The sequence below is a fragment of the Sturnus vulgaris genome, chromosome Z (genome assembly GCF_052056855.1).
Source record: "Sturnus vulgaris isolate bStuVul1 chromosome Z, bStuVul1.hap1, whole genome shotgun sequence".
Classification (NCBI taxonomy): Eukaryota; Metazoa; Chordata; class Aves; order Passeriformes; family Sturnidae; genus Sturnus; species Sturnus vulgaris.
Genome location: NC_142283.1, coordinates 24,018,368 through 24,030,886, shown reverse-complemented (window position 1 = coordinate 24,030,886; position 12,519 = coordinate 24,018,368). Strand labels below are relative to the sequence as shown.

Here is a 12,519-nt window from a genome sequence, read left to right as displayed (position 1 = left end):
CTGCCCACACAAAGTCTAAGCCTGAGCAAAAGCTAGGGTTTGTAAAGCCACTTGAAATGAAAGATATTTGCAAATGCAAATTACTATTATTATGGTAATTTATTTCCTGATCATACATGATATTTTTTATCTTAGAGAATTTCACTTCTTCATAAAAAGTGTGTAGATATCCCATTTACTAGAACAGGAGAAGACAATATAAATATAAATGAAGTTTACCTTCATGTACCTGGACCTAAATGCAAAGCAGCATGCGGTTCTGTCCTGTTTTTATTGGGAGGACACTTTAAAATGAACCTGAAAACATCTGCCAATAACTCTGCAATTGCTAGGAGTATAACCACATTAGAACTTCAGTCTTGCAACATTTCTGAATGTAGACACTTCTTTAGAAGGGCATTTTCATGACATAGCTTTGAAATGACACAGGCAAACCAAGAGTGCTTCAGACAGAGTCTCACCTGTTAGAGCTGCCTGTGGGGCTCCAGACCGTGCTGGAATGTCTCTTTGATAATAAAGGATCACCATCTTATTACTTAGAAGACGTACATGTTGTGTTTCCAATACACCTTTAATACCATGTAAGTACCGTGGAATTACTGCCTGCCATGGAAAAAAAGTCACATAGGTAGAAAGAAGTCATCAGTTCTGAAATTTCCTGAGTCATCAGTTTCTGGTGTTGCTGAAATGGTAATGAAGCTGTAGGTGCAGACTGGCTGTTTGCTGTGCCCAGAGATTGTGACTGCGTGGGTGACAGAGGGCTGGCAGTGCACAATTTGCCTCTGAGAGCCCACGGGTCATGCCCATGAGAGCAAGTTGGCAGGTACTGCCCTGAAATTTTACCTATACCTGTTCTGAACAGCCTTACAGCACTATTGAGAACATTTCACAGGTCTACCCAGGGCGGCTATATATTTACTTATTGCTAGATATATTTATTTTGCATACAAAAAGGGAAGAACTAAAAACCAATTTTTTAAGGAAAGAAACATCCTTTATCCTTCAATAGGGAAACCATGGGCATTCGCCACAAGAGAAAATCCAAAGCATATATTTAGTTTTTGTGTGTTTTCTTACGCCTCTGCCCAGAAGAGGACTTTTACTAAAACAGTGTAGGAGTTGCTGAGGGTGGCTTGGGCCAGATGGAAAGGTTGATGTTCTCATCTGGCAAAAGGAAAATTGGTTAGGAGTCTCATGGAAAGTGTCTTGCAGTAACTTGTGCACCACAGAGCTGTAGACTTTGACAGTAAAATACATAACAGGCAAATGTGATTGATTGCCGGGGTGAATGTATACTCTAGTAGACCTTAAAGGTTAATTATCAGTAGAAGTGTTATTAATGATATTAGGATTAAAAATCATTTGTGTCTTCCCTTGTTTAGTGGGATCATTACTGTTTTGTAATTAAGTGGAAGAATTGTAATTGAAGGGTGGAAAGGTGTTTGGCAGTTCTCTGATTGTCATCAGTGTCGTGGGAAGTAGCAGGGCAGGAAATAATACTGAAAGAAGGATTAGGGGGATTCCTAAGAGGGACAGGCTTGTGAATTGGTTAAAATTCATGGTCAGTTCAAGGCTTCTTGTGGTTGTGAGGGCTTTGTTACCGGGGGAATTGTTAGGAGTGAATGATGTGAGTTCAGATTGAATGATTAATGAAAAGATCAGTCATGGTGCTAATAGAATGAACAGACCAGCTAGGAAAGCTCACATAGAGTGAATACGTGTATGCAAATATGTGTTAAAAATTCAGTCAGTGTCAGTCCCTCTTTCATGGGGATCCAGTTTTGTATTGATTATTTTCCAGGATCTCTTAATTTTGTGGCATTACTATCATTATGAGGTATTACTGTTATCAATATGGTAGCATTATTAGGACTACAGTATTATTGTTACAGACTAATATTCCAACACCTGATATTTTGTAAACCATAGGTGCATTTATGGTCTAAGACAGGAATACCTGCAGATAATCAATATGATCCCTGCAGACCTGCTACTCTAAGCTTCCTGCTCTGAAGCCAGAAAGGGGTGGGGGGTGTCATGTGGTCCAAATGAAGGTGCTCTTGGCTTGATTCCTGATTTTGTTTACATCACATATGCATTCCTTTTTCATGCATATGAAAGGTAGGACACAGAAGAAAGTTCTGGAATTTGTCAGGTGACAGAATGAAATACCATTAGGCTACAAAACCAGGATTTGCAGAAAATGAGCTGTGTATCAGTACAAAACATCCGTTTTAACATCAGTTAGAATGTTCACCCACAAGCATCATTGATCATATCACAAAATTTACCAAGCTTATCTAGTGAGTGAAACAAGTGGTTGACATCAAGTGTTGCCCAAGCAGAAAATGAACTGCAGTCAATTATCAGGGAACATGAATAAGTTACTGGATATCAGCTTAAATCAAAATAAATTACCTACATTTTATTTCTTGTGTGGTGACCTTGCAGAGTCCATGTCATACTCAAATGAAGAGATATGGTATTTTTAAAACTCACGAATCCTTGCAAACATAGATATAAATAAAGAAAAAATCCAGAAACACATACTGAAGTGACTAAGCACTCTAGATTATGCAATTTCTATACTTCAAAATTTTTAAAAAAGTGGTCATTGGAAAGAAAGTCAGCAGTGTGGTTGGAATAGAGCTATTTTGGGTTCTTTGAGCAGTCAAAAGTTACAGATCAGTTTGATCTTGAACCCACAATAGCATTATTTTACTGAATTTGGTGCCATTTAATTTAGCTGGCTATGATTTACTCTTCATCTGCTTTCTTTAGCTGTTTTATGAATTGACATTCATAGATGTCAATATATGGCTGGGTGACCCAGTGCAATGTGTATCTTTTTTTTTTTTCTTTTTTTTTTTTTTTTTTTTTTAGTTTACCTCACTTGTGTGTGTTTGCTTGCTGTATTTTATCCTGAGGGATTTAAAAGTCATCAGAAGAGGGGTTGAAAAGCACCTGGATTTCTATGGGGTTGGAGTCATGTCCAGCCAGTCCCTTAAAGAGCATAGACAAGATCTCCAGCTCCTTTCCTGCCAATGCCATTGAGCCTTAGGGCTTAAGACAGTCACTATCCTGACTTCTCAAAGGTCATGAGGCTCCTGGGTTTTCTGTGCCCTCCTAAAAATGTCTAAAGGTTTCCTACCCAGGATACATGATGCAAAAGGCAGCCATCAAAATTATGCTGGGCCAATTTTGCTTTCTGCTCATTTTGGGGTAGGTCACACCCCACACACAGTGTAGATCAGACTGACAGTCTCTGTCCATTATGGATGGTAGCAAGATGGTTTCAGCAGCTTGAAGGTTTCTGGGAAGAAGTATCTGCAGGGAGCAAGAATGATGAACTGCAAAGGCAATGATGAGCTCTCTGTTCTGGGGGTGCCACATTGCTGCTGTGGGTGACACTGCTGAGCCAGCATAGAACAGCCACAGTGCAGAGTGGTGCCCTACATGTATTTACATTTTTTATGCCAGATTTCTTATTGGGTTTGGCCTAGTGAAAAAAAATCAAAGGTCCTCATTTTTGCCTAGGGCAGGATGCCTCTTAACATAAGTACTGCTGTTGCAGATTCCTGTTTGGTTTATATGACAAGCTGCTCTCTTAAATGTACCAAGGACAGAAAATTTAGAAATTCGAGAAGTCCCTAGCAAAAAAAAATCCTCTTCCCTCTTCCTCAGTGTATTCTCAAGAAATACATGGGACACAGTTTTGGGAAGAGAACCAGTGTTATACCATCTGCCTTCTTTGGTGAAGAAAGCTGCTCCATTCTCAGCAGTGCAGGCTAGTGCAGTTTGCCCCCCATAGACCCTCTCTGAAGCAATCGATTTCACTCTAGCATCAGTCCTGTGAATGTGGACAAGTTACCATAGTGGCATAGAATGGTTTGGGTTGGAAGAGACCTTAAAGATAATTTTCTTCAACACAGACATGATGGGCAGGGACACTTGCCACTAGAAGAGGCTACTCCAAGATCCACCCAACCTGTCTTTGAACAATTCCAGGCATGAGGTACTCACAGCTTTTCTGGACACTGTTCCAGTGCCTCACCTCTCTACAATATGCATCTCATACAGGCAACATGTAATCCATATTCTCTACCTGTACAATTCATAGATCTTACAGCTACAATTATCCTAATTAGATATGATTTCAGATGAGATTTTTCACATAAAACAAGGCAGACAATTTCATCTTCAACCTCATATATCTATCCTAACACTTTTAATTGAACTGGCTGCGGTGTGTATGTTTAAGAAAACAGGTTGTAATAAAGAGCTTTAGTAGTAAGTAATCCATTTTCCCTTTTGCATTTTTAGTGGATTGGTGGGAGGCATTTTCCATCTGAAGGTGACCATTGTTTAATTTAATCTGTTAGTTTTTTGTGTCTTTTCTGGTTTAACAATTATTTGCCTCTCTAGCATTTCATTTAAGACCAGGTTTGTGCAAATGGAAACTCAGTGAATGGTGATTCGGAAGGATTGTTCTAGGACAATCTTTAGACTCTGCAGAAAACATCAAAATGGGTTTTCCAGAGAATTCTCTGATAAAAACACAGTGTACTAACTCTATGTCCTGCTCGGTGTGGCTGGGCTTTATTGCTCTGTGTGCCTATGTATCTTTCTGCCTGCCTCTGAGCCAAGCTTGTATAAATAAAGGCTACTTGTGCAAATGAAAATGCTGTTGTTTCAAAGAACACAGGCGAGCAGTCAAACAGTGTATTGAGTTTCTAGTTGGCATAAGCCCAAGGCCTTGGTGCTTTGTACAAAGAGTCCCCAGCTTGTGAGTGCACAATATGGTGGAAAGCAGACACAGAGTCTGTCATCAAAAAGACTGCATAATTTGGAGTCTCAACTACAAGAAATGCCCAAAAAGGTGTGTTTACAGGTATATCTATCTTTGTATTATGAATTTCTGCTGTCTATACTCTAAATAATTAACAGTTGAAAACAAAGGTCTAAAGGACTAGCACAGCAGTAATAAACGGAGACAAGCAATGCCCTGCAGTGTCGTGAGGTAACAGAGTGGGAAACATATGCAATGAAACATCTACAATGCTCAAAAACACCATATGTTGCCTTGCCAAAAACTCTAGCAGTGCCACTTAACTGTGCTGAGTATTAGTCATGAAGCAAGCCACCCTCCTGGGAGGGAATTGGAGTTAATGATCCTGCCTTTAAAGAGGCTTCACAATGCAGGAACCCTCTCCAACCACAAGCTTGCAGTCTTCTTTTGCAGCAGGGGCCATCATCCTTATTAAGACTTCTACTGTGGTATATCCAATAAAAATAAATTTTGCAAGAATAGTTAAAAAGTGATTTCAATGCAATTCTAGCATATTACTACTCCACAAGCCTTGGGGTATTAATATCCCTTGATGTCTTTTGGAAACTACCGACCTGCCCTAGTGGGTGGTAGGTGCCTCCCAGCTCACCTTCCTACATCATGGGCAAGGACACATCTGAGAGTCCAGGGGGGAAGTTTTGCCAGTCCCTGCCACTACACTGACTTGGTTCACACTGATTTTTTTTCTCTCATTAAGCAGATGCTGCCATTGCAAAGTGGCTCCACATCCACGAGATTGCTCTGCAAGGAATATTGGTTCTCAACACCATTCAGAAAATGGAAGGAAGAGGCAAGTAAAAAATAAAATGGTAAAGGACTGAGCAGTGAATGCCATTATACCACTGTATGTTTAGCTATGGTACAACTTCATCTTGGACACCGTATTTTGTTTGAAATAGCTCAGAAAAAGTCAAAGAATTGAAAAGTTGCAGGAAAAAAAGTGTGATTTGTGAAGATAGAGAACAGCTTTCCTATGACAAAAATTTGAAAAATTTATGACTCTTCAGACTGGAAAGGGGCAGAACTCAACTATACTCACTATAAAAAAGAGAAAGAAATTTAGAAAAATCCCAGCTTTATTCACTGTAGAATATTGAGTGATTTGAAGGAGGTGGCTATTTTTCGTGGGCTCTTCTAACACAATGCCTCAACAACACTGACTGAAATAAACATAGGAGGTTCCAGACAAGCAAAAGAGATGGGTCTTCACAAAAAGCAGTTAACTTAAATCACTTAAATTGCACCAAGGCATTGTAAATTATAAAAGGGGCTTTTTAATGTAAAGATAAAATATTGGATTTTCAAAATAACTCAATACATTGATGGGAAAAGTCCATCTAGGTTAACTAAACAAACAAATAAAAAAACCACACTGCCTAAAATTATAATAATTTACCGGGTTTTTCTACATCTTCCCTGTCCTTTAGTCCAGACTAAAGAAGTCTCATTAAAAGTTGTCTGGTTGTATTTTATAAGACTATTTAAACCAGCTTTTCTGTTAATAATATCAATGCCCTTGAAGCTAGACAGTAATCTATCTTTTTCTGTGAGAATATTTATAACTTGAAAAATACTTTAAAACGCTAGGCAAATATTCATAAGTGAATGGAAAGAATTTGAATTTCTGTGTGAAATGGTTGGTAAGATTAGTAAATCAATCTGCACACCTAAGTTTAGCTTCAAGGCTAAACGTTCTGATAGGAGTCACACACTTATGATTGTGTAAATGCTTATGAAAACTGGTTTTAAAAGGCACTGGGCTGGCTTTCAGTCCAAACTATGCACATAGTCTAATTCATTATCTTTTGAGCTGAATGAGATTAATGCCAAAAGCAAAAGCAACTTCAGCCTCAAAATGGGAGGAGAATATTCCCATGCAAGTCCTGACTTCTTAGAAAAGCAAGAGCAGCATTAAGAAGCCTATGCAGATGATGAGGTTTCTGCTTTCCCTGTCCACTTCCATCTGACCCTGAAAAGCATGTTCCTGCTTGAGGTTACTCCTGAAGTCTTGTTCATGTCTTAAAAATTTATGGGGATTTTTCATGTGTATTCCAGGTGCTGTAATGGAATAGAAAATGTATGTGTGGCTGAACTGTGACATGAAATCTCTAGTATCCAAGGAAACAGAGAAAATACATGAGCAACTCCTCCTGTAAAAGTTAAACCAAATTATCTGTATCATTTTACTTCTCCAAGGGACTCACTATCTTACTCAGATAAGCCAGTGTAAAAATATTTTAAATGTCAAAGTGGAACTCACAGTGGAAAATACAGATTCTAGTCTCAAGCACCCTAGTTCTTAACAGGGTTTTCATCCTTGGGTGTAATTTTGGCCTATTAAAATAACAAAGATGAATCACAGATAATTATTTGTCTCCAAAACCCTGGGTCTTCTCTCAAGATGAGATGCTGATTGCAGACAGCTTGAAACTGGGCATATTTTCCCACAGCTTGCTAGTTTATGCCTGCTTGTAAAAAGAAGGATATAGTAATGAGGTGATTAAGCAAAAACTGAGATGTACTGGAGGGAAAATACTAAAATACCACCCGTCATCTCCAAAAAATCACAAAAGGAAAATGTCCTCTCATACATTCACTATAGTTTATCTACTGCTGCCCAGAAATGACAACTGCTGGAGTAGTAGGAAAAAAATGTCTCTGTCTGGAGCTTTCCATTGCAGGGAGGCACTCACAATATGAGTGAAAAGGAGAAGAAACTTTTAGGCAAGTGGTATGGATAACTGGCCCTTTTGATCTGCTTGTGTATCCAAGCAAAAGCCAGGTAATGCTTTTTAGTTCTGCTGCTTGCTTTTAGATAGACACATAGATATAAAGCCAGTGTCATTATCCAGAGTTGCTATTTCAATGAATTACCAGGTGCACACAAGCCCTCAGGCATAATGGAAAGGGGCCAAGATGGGGCACAGAAACTGTGTGTAGGTTTCCATGCTTATTTTTAGAGTTAGGGAAAAAAGGAAATGTGAGATCTCCGTGATAATCTGTGAAAGAGAGAGGTGTATTCCTTGGTTTAAAGTGTTGTGCCTTGGTGTTTCCCCACGGCATACACACACTCCTGAGCCTGATGGGCTGCTATGGATTTTCAGATCCAGGAGAGAGACTACAGTCTGCTGGGAGTCCAAATTGCCCAAATAGATAATGACTTTTTGTTGTATCACGTATTAGGTAAAAAGCAGACAGGGTAGAGCTGCCCAGTCCTGGATCTAGACAGTCCCAGCCAGTCCAAATGCACACACATACCTGTGTATGCATCTATAATCACACACTCCTCAAGCAGAGAGAAGACAAGGCTAAATGAATCTGGATATAAATGTAGTCTCTATACAGGCATAAAAATTGCACTGTATTTCAGTGGGAGGGAGGTCAGAATCCTCTAACGATAGTGCTGGACCAGTGTGCAGTCCATCAGACTGAGGAGTCATGTAGACCCTGAGAAAGCTGCAGGCTTACAGAGAAGCCATAGCTGTGGTGAGCTAGCAGTCTGACTCTCTGCTTGCACATTAAAGCAATTCATTTTTAGATGTCCTTCGTGTGATGGAAACCTTAGCATCTACAGAGGTGTGGAAATTCAAATGGAGATAGACTAAAACGTTGCAATTTTAATGACTTCAAAGTGAATCCAACTATTCTGGGACGGGGAGATGTCTAACTGGTTGGGTTTTTGCTGATCTGGGCTGTGTTCAGTGTACTTGCAAAAGAACAAATCAGAGCTCCACACTGCATAGCCAAGACTTCCTTGGTCAGTATTCAGGCCAGCAACCAGCTCCAGAGTGGAGACTCACACCCTACAGCTACACCAAAATGTGCAATTAAACAAAACAAATTAATAGTTACCCCATGGAATTTGTTTAGCTTAATCACTGTCTCAAAGAATCAAAAAGGAGCTGTTGTGAAGATGCACTTTATAGCCTGTGCTGGGCCCAATTTTCCTCCTGGGCAAGCTCTTCTCTTAAAATAATAATACCCAGGTAATAATGTGACTGAGAAATTCCTGTTAATGTTTACTCTGTTTCAGGGAAGAGGTTGTTCATTTCTGAGAAGAGTATCAGGTTGAACCTGATGTGGCCAACAAGAGTTCATTTTAGAACAGACCATTCTGGCACTCGTCTCCAGATGAGTGATTTCACTCAGGGACGGCTTTCTGTGCACCGAACATTTTAACAGATATGGTAAGAGACCTCACCTCTATTGAAGATGTTTTCCCTCATTTTCAGTGTTTCCGACTGTTTGACTTCATTCAGCTGTCTCTTTAATTTCTGTAGCCAGGAGTAAGGACAAATGAATCAGGGGTGGTCTCAGCTATGTTGTCATTTATCTTTTTACCACATCTGACAGTACAGCTGTGAGACCTCGGTATGAAGTGCAGCCCATCAGCCCACAAAGCACTTGTCTGTCAGCTCTTGAACATAGGAACCAAGAAGAAAACCAGTCAGAAATGCCTCTGGGGGTGCTGGCAGGAACCTTTGCACTGTGCAGACACAGAATCAATATGCTTCAAGGCTGTCCCTGTGGCAGCAGGAGAGAAGAAGCCAAGGAGTCAAGATTCCTTCTACATCATCCTTCTCAACACATCTCTCCTCACCTGTCAGCCCAAGAGGTATGAGCAGAGACAGAAGCTCCATGTGAACTGGGTTGCCTCACTTTCCACCTTGACATGAGTATCTTCATGGGAACTCATAGGCGTAGCTCAATGGTATTGAAGCATTGTGACTGATGCTAATTCCAGATGTTTATAAATTACAGGACCCAGAAGAATAATAAAATTAGCTAGGAAAATTATCAGGAGATTAAAATAAAGTTTGGGCTCTTTTTAGTTGCTGATTCATATCTTTTTTTACATTTAGGGCAGCATTTATGTTGTATTTTCCAGCTTTGTCCACACCTCTGACAAGTAGAAATATAAATTTATTTTCTCCTTAAAAAATAAAAAAGATAACTACTCTGTCATTGTCTATTCCCCTGCTTCATCACGACCAAGATGAGATTCAGAGTCGAATTCTGAGAGGGACAGGAAATACTATCTTCACCTTACATGCCTGCAGGCCACCCTTGCAGCAGAGCATGGTCACCTGTTCTCTCACACTCCTCCTACTGTTCCTCACCTTTCCAAGCAAAAAGCCAGGCATTGTGGTCTTATGAACTTAATAGAAAAGAAATCATTATCATCATCATTTATCATCTTGTATTTTATGATCACAGAATCACAGAATCAACCAGGTTGGAAAAGACCTCGGAGATCATCAACTCCAGCTTCTGACCTAACACCCTTGTATCAACTAAACCATTGCACTGAGTGCCACATCCATTCTTTTTTTGAACACCTCCAGGGACAGTGACTCCAGCACCTCCCTGGGCAGTCCTTTCCAATGCCCAAATGGTTTTTCCACATATATTTTTTATGTCCGACCTAAACCTCCTCTGGTACAGCTTAAGAGATTCTGTCCTCTCATCCTGTCACTGACTGCCTGGGAGAAGAGGCTGAGCCCCACCTGACTACCCCCAGCTTTCAGGGAATTATAGAGAGTGATAAGGTCACCTCTGACTCTCCTTTTCTCCAGGCTAAACAACCCCAGCTCCCTCAGCCATTCCTCACAGGGTTTGTGTTCCAAGCCCCTCACCAGCCTTGTTGCCTCCTCTGGACGTGCTCAAGTGTCTCAAGGTCCTTTCTAAACTGGGGGGCCCAGAACTGGACACAGCACTCAGGGTGTGACCTCACCAGTGCTGAGTACAGGGGGAGAATGAGCTCCCTGCTCCTGCTGGCCACACTATTCCTGATACAGGCCAGGGGCCATTGGCCTTCTTGGCCACCAGGGCACACTGCTGGCCATGTTCAGCCAGCTGTCAACCAGCACCTCCAGGAGCCTTTCTGCCTGGGCACTGTCCAGCCACACCATCCTCATCCTGTAGTGCTGCAGGGGGTTGTTGTGGACGAAGTGTGGGACCTGGCACCTGGTCATGTTCAATTTCATATTGCTGGACTCCACCCATCTATCCAGCCTGTCCAGGTTCCTCTAGAGAGCCCTCTTGCTCTCCAGCAGATCATCACTCCCACCCAGTTTGGCATCATCTGCAAATTCACTGATGGAGGACTCAATCCCTTCATCCAGATCATCAATAATGATATTAAACAGGACTGGCCCCAGCACAGACCCCTGAGGGACACCACTGATGGCAGCTCACCAGCTGCATGCAGCACTGCTCACCAGCACTCTCTGGGCCCGGCCATCCAGCCAGCTCCTAGCCCAGCACAGAGTGCTCCTGTCCAAGCCACGGGCTCCCAGATTTTCCAGGAGTGTGCTGTGGGAGACAGTGCCAAAGGCCTTGCTGAAGTCCAGGTACACCATCCACAGCCTTCCCTGCATCCAGGTGGGTCAGCTGGTCACAAAAGCAGATGAGGATGGTCAAGCAGGATCTGTCCCTCCCAATCCCATGCTGGCTGGGTCTGGTCTCCAGGCTGTCCTGTAGGTGCCGTTTGATCCCACTCCAGGTGATCTGCTCCATAACCTTGCCAGGCACTGAGGTCAGGCTGTAGATCATCACAGAATACCCTGGGCTGGAAGGGAACCAGAAGGATCATCAGAGACCAACTCCTTACCCTACACAGGACATGTGAAGAGTCACACCATATGCCTGAAAGTATTTTCTGAACGCTTCTTGAACGCTGTCAGGCTGGTGCTGTGACCAGCACCTGGAGCCTGTTCCAGTGCCTAACCACCCTCTGGATGAAGAACTTTTCCTGATATCAAACCTAAACCTCCCCTGATACAAATTCAGGTCCTGTCACTGTCACCATAGAGCAGGGATCAGTGCCTGCTCTTCCTCTTCCCCTCCCAAGGAAGCTGTAACTGCAGTGAGGTCTCCCCTCAGGTGCCCCTTCTCCAGGCTGAACAGACCAAGTGCCCTCAGCCACTCCTCACACCTTTGGCTTCCCCTCCAAACCCTTCCCCATCCTCATGGCCCTCCTTTGGACACTCTCCAACAGCTCAATGTCTTTTCTGTGTTGTGGCACCCAGACCTGCCCCCAGCAATGGAGGTGAGGCTGCCCCAGAGCAGAGCAGAGCAGAGCAGAGCAGAGCAGAGCAGGACAATCCCCTCCCTTGCCCGGCTGTGATGCTGTGCCTGATGCCCCCCAGGACCATGCTGGCCCTCCTGGCTGCCAGGGCACTGCGGGCTCATGTTTAACTTGCCATCGTCGAGGACTCCCAGGCCCTTTTGCAGAGGTTTTTTTCTTTCCTCTCTCTCCCCACTCTTCACTGACTACAGCTTCTAGAATCTTCAGCATCCAAATGAGCTTTCACAGCTGGAAAGATGTGTAGGCTGCAGACAAAAACACCCTGCAGTCCAAAGAGACTTTACTGCTTGCATGAGCAATGCATTGATTTTAGATTGAAGGTTTTTCCTAAGAAAATTAATGTCTGTAACTATAAGCTCTCTGATAAAATGTGATATGCTCAGCATCACAGGAACCAAGTTTAATTAATTAAGAAGGAGGCTGTTTTTCTTGATTTGAGAACAGCAGGAAGAGAACAGGAGGCAGAGAACTGAAAATGCTCCTGTCTGATGATGAATAGTGCACAGCATGAGGAAGAGGGAAGTTGAAGCAGTGGGATTATCATGTGTGAATTTTTTGAGCTGTGCAGTTATTTGTTGAC

At 42.2% G+C, this 12,519-nt stretch overlaps 1 long non-coding RNA gene across 1 annotated transcript; it reads left to right on the top strand.

The window, feature by feature from the left end:
- Nucleotides 1-8,929: 8,929 nt before the first annotated feature.
- On the top strand, nucleotides 8,930-9,811 carry LOC148219746 (uncharacterized). The gene is made up of 2 exons (XR_015799315.1): nucleotides 8,930-9,036; nucleotides 9,203-9,811. It is a non-coding gene; the product is annotated as an uncharacterized LOC148219746 (long non-coding RNA).
- Nucleotides 9,812-12,519: the final 2,708 nt, after the last annotated feature.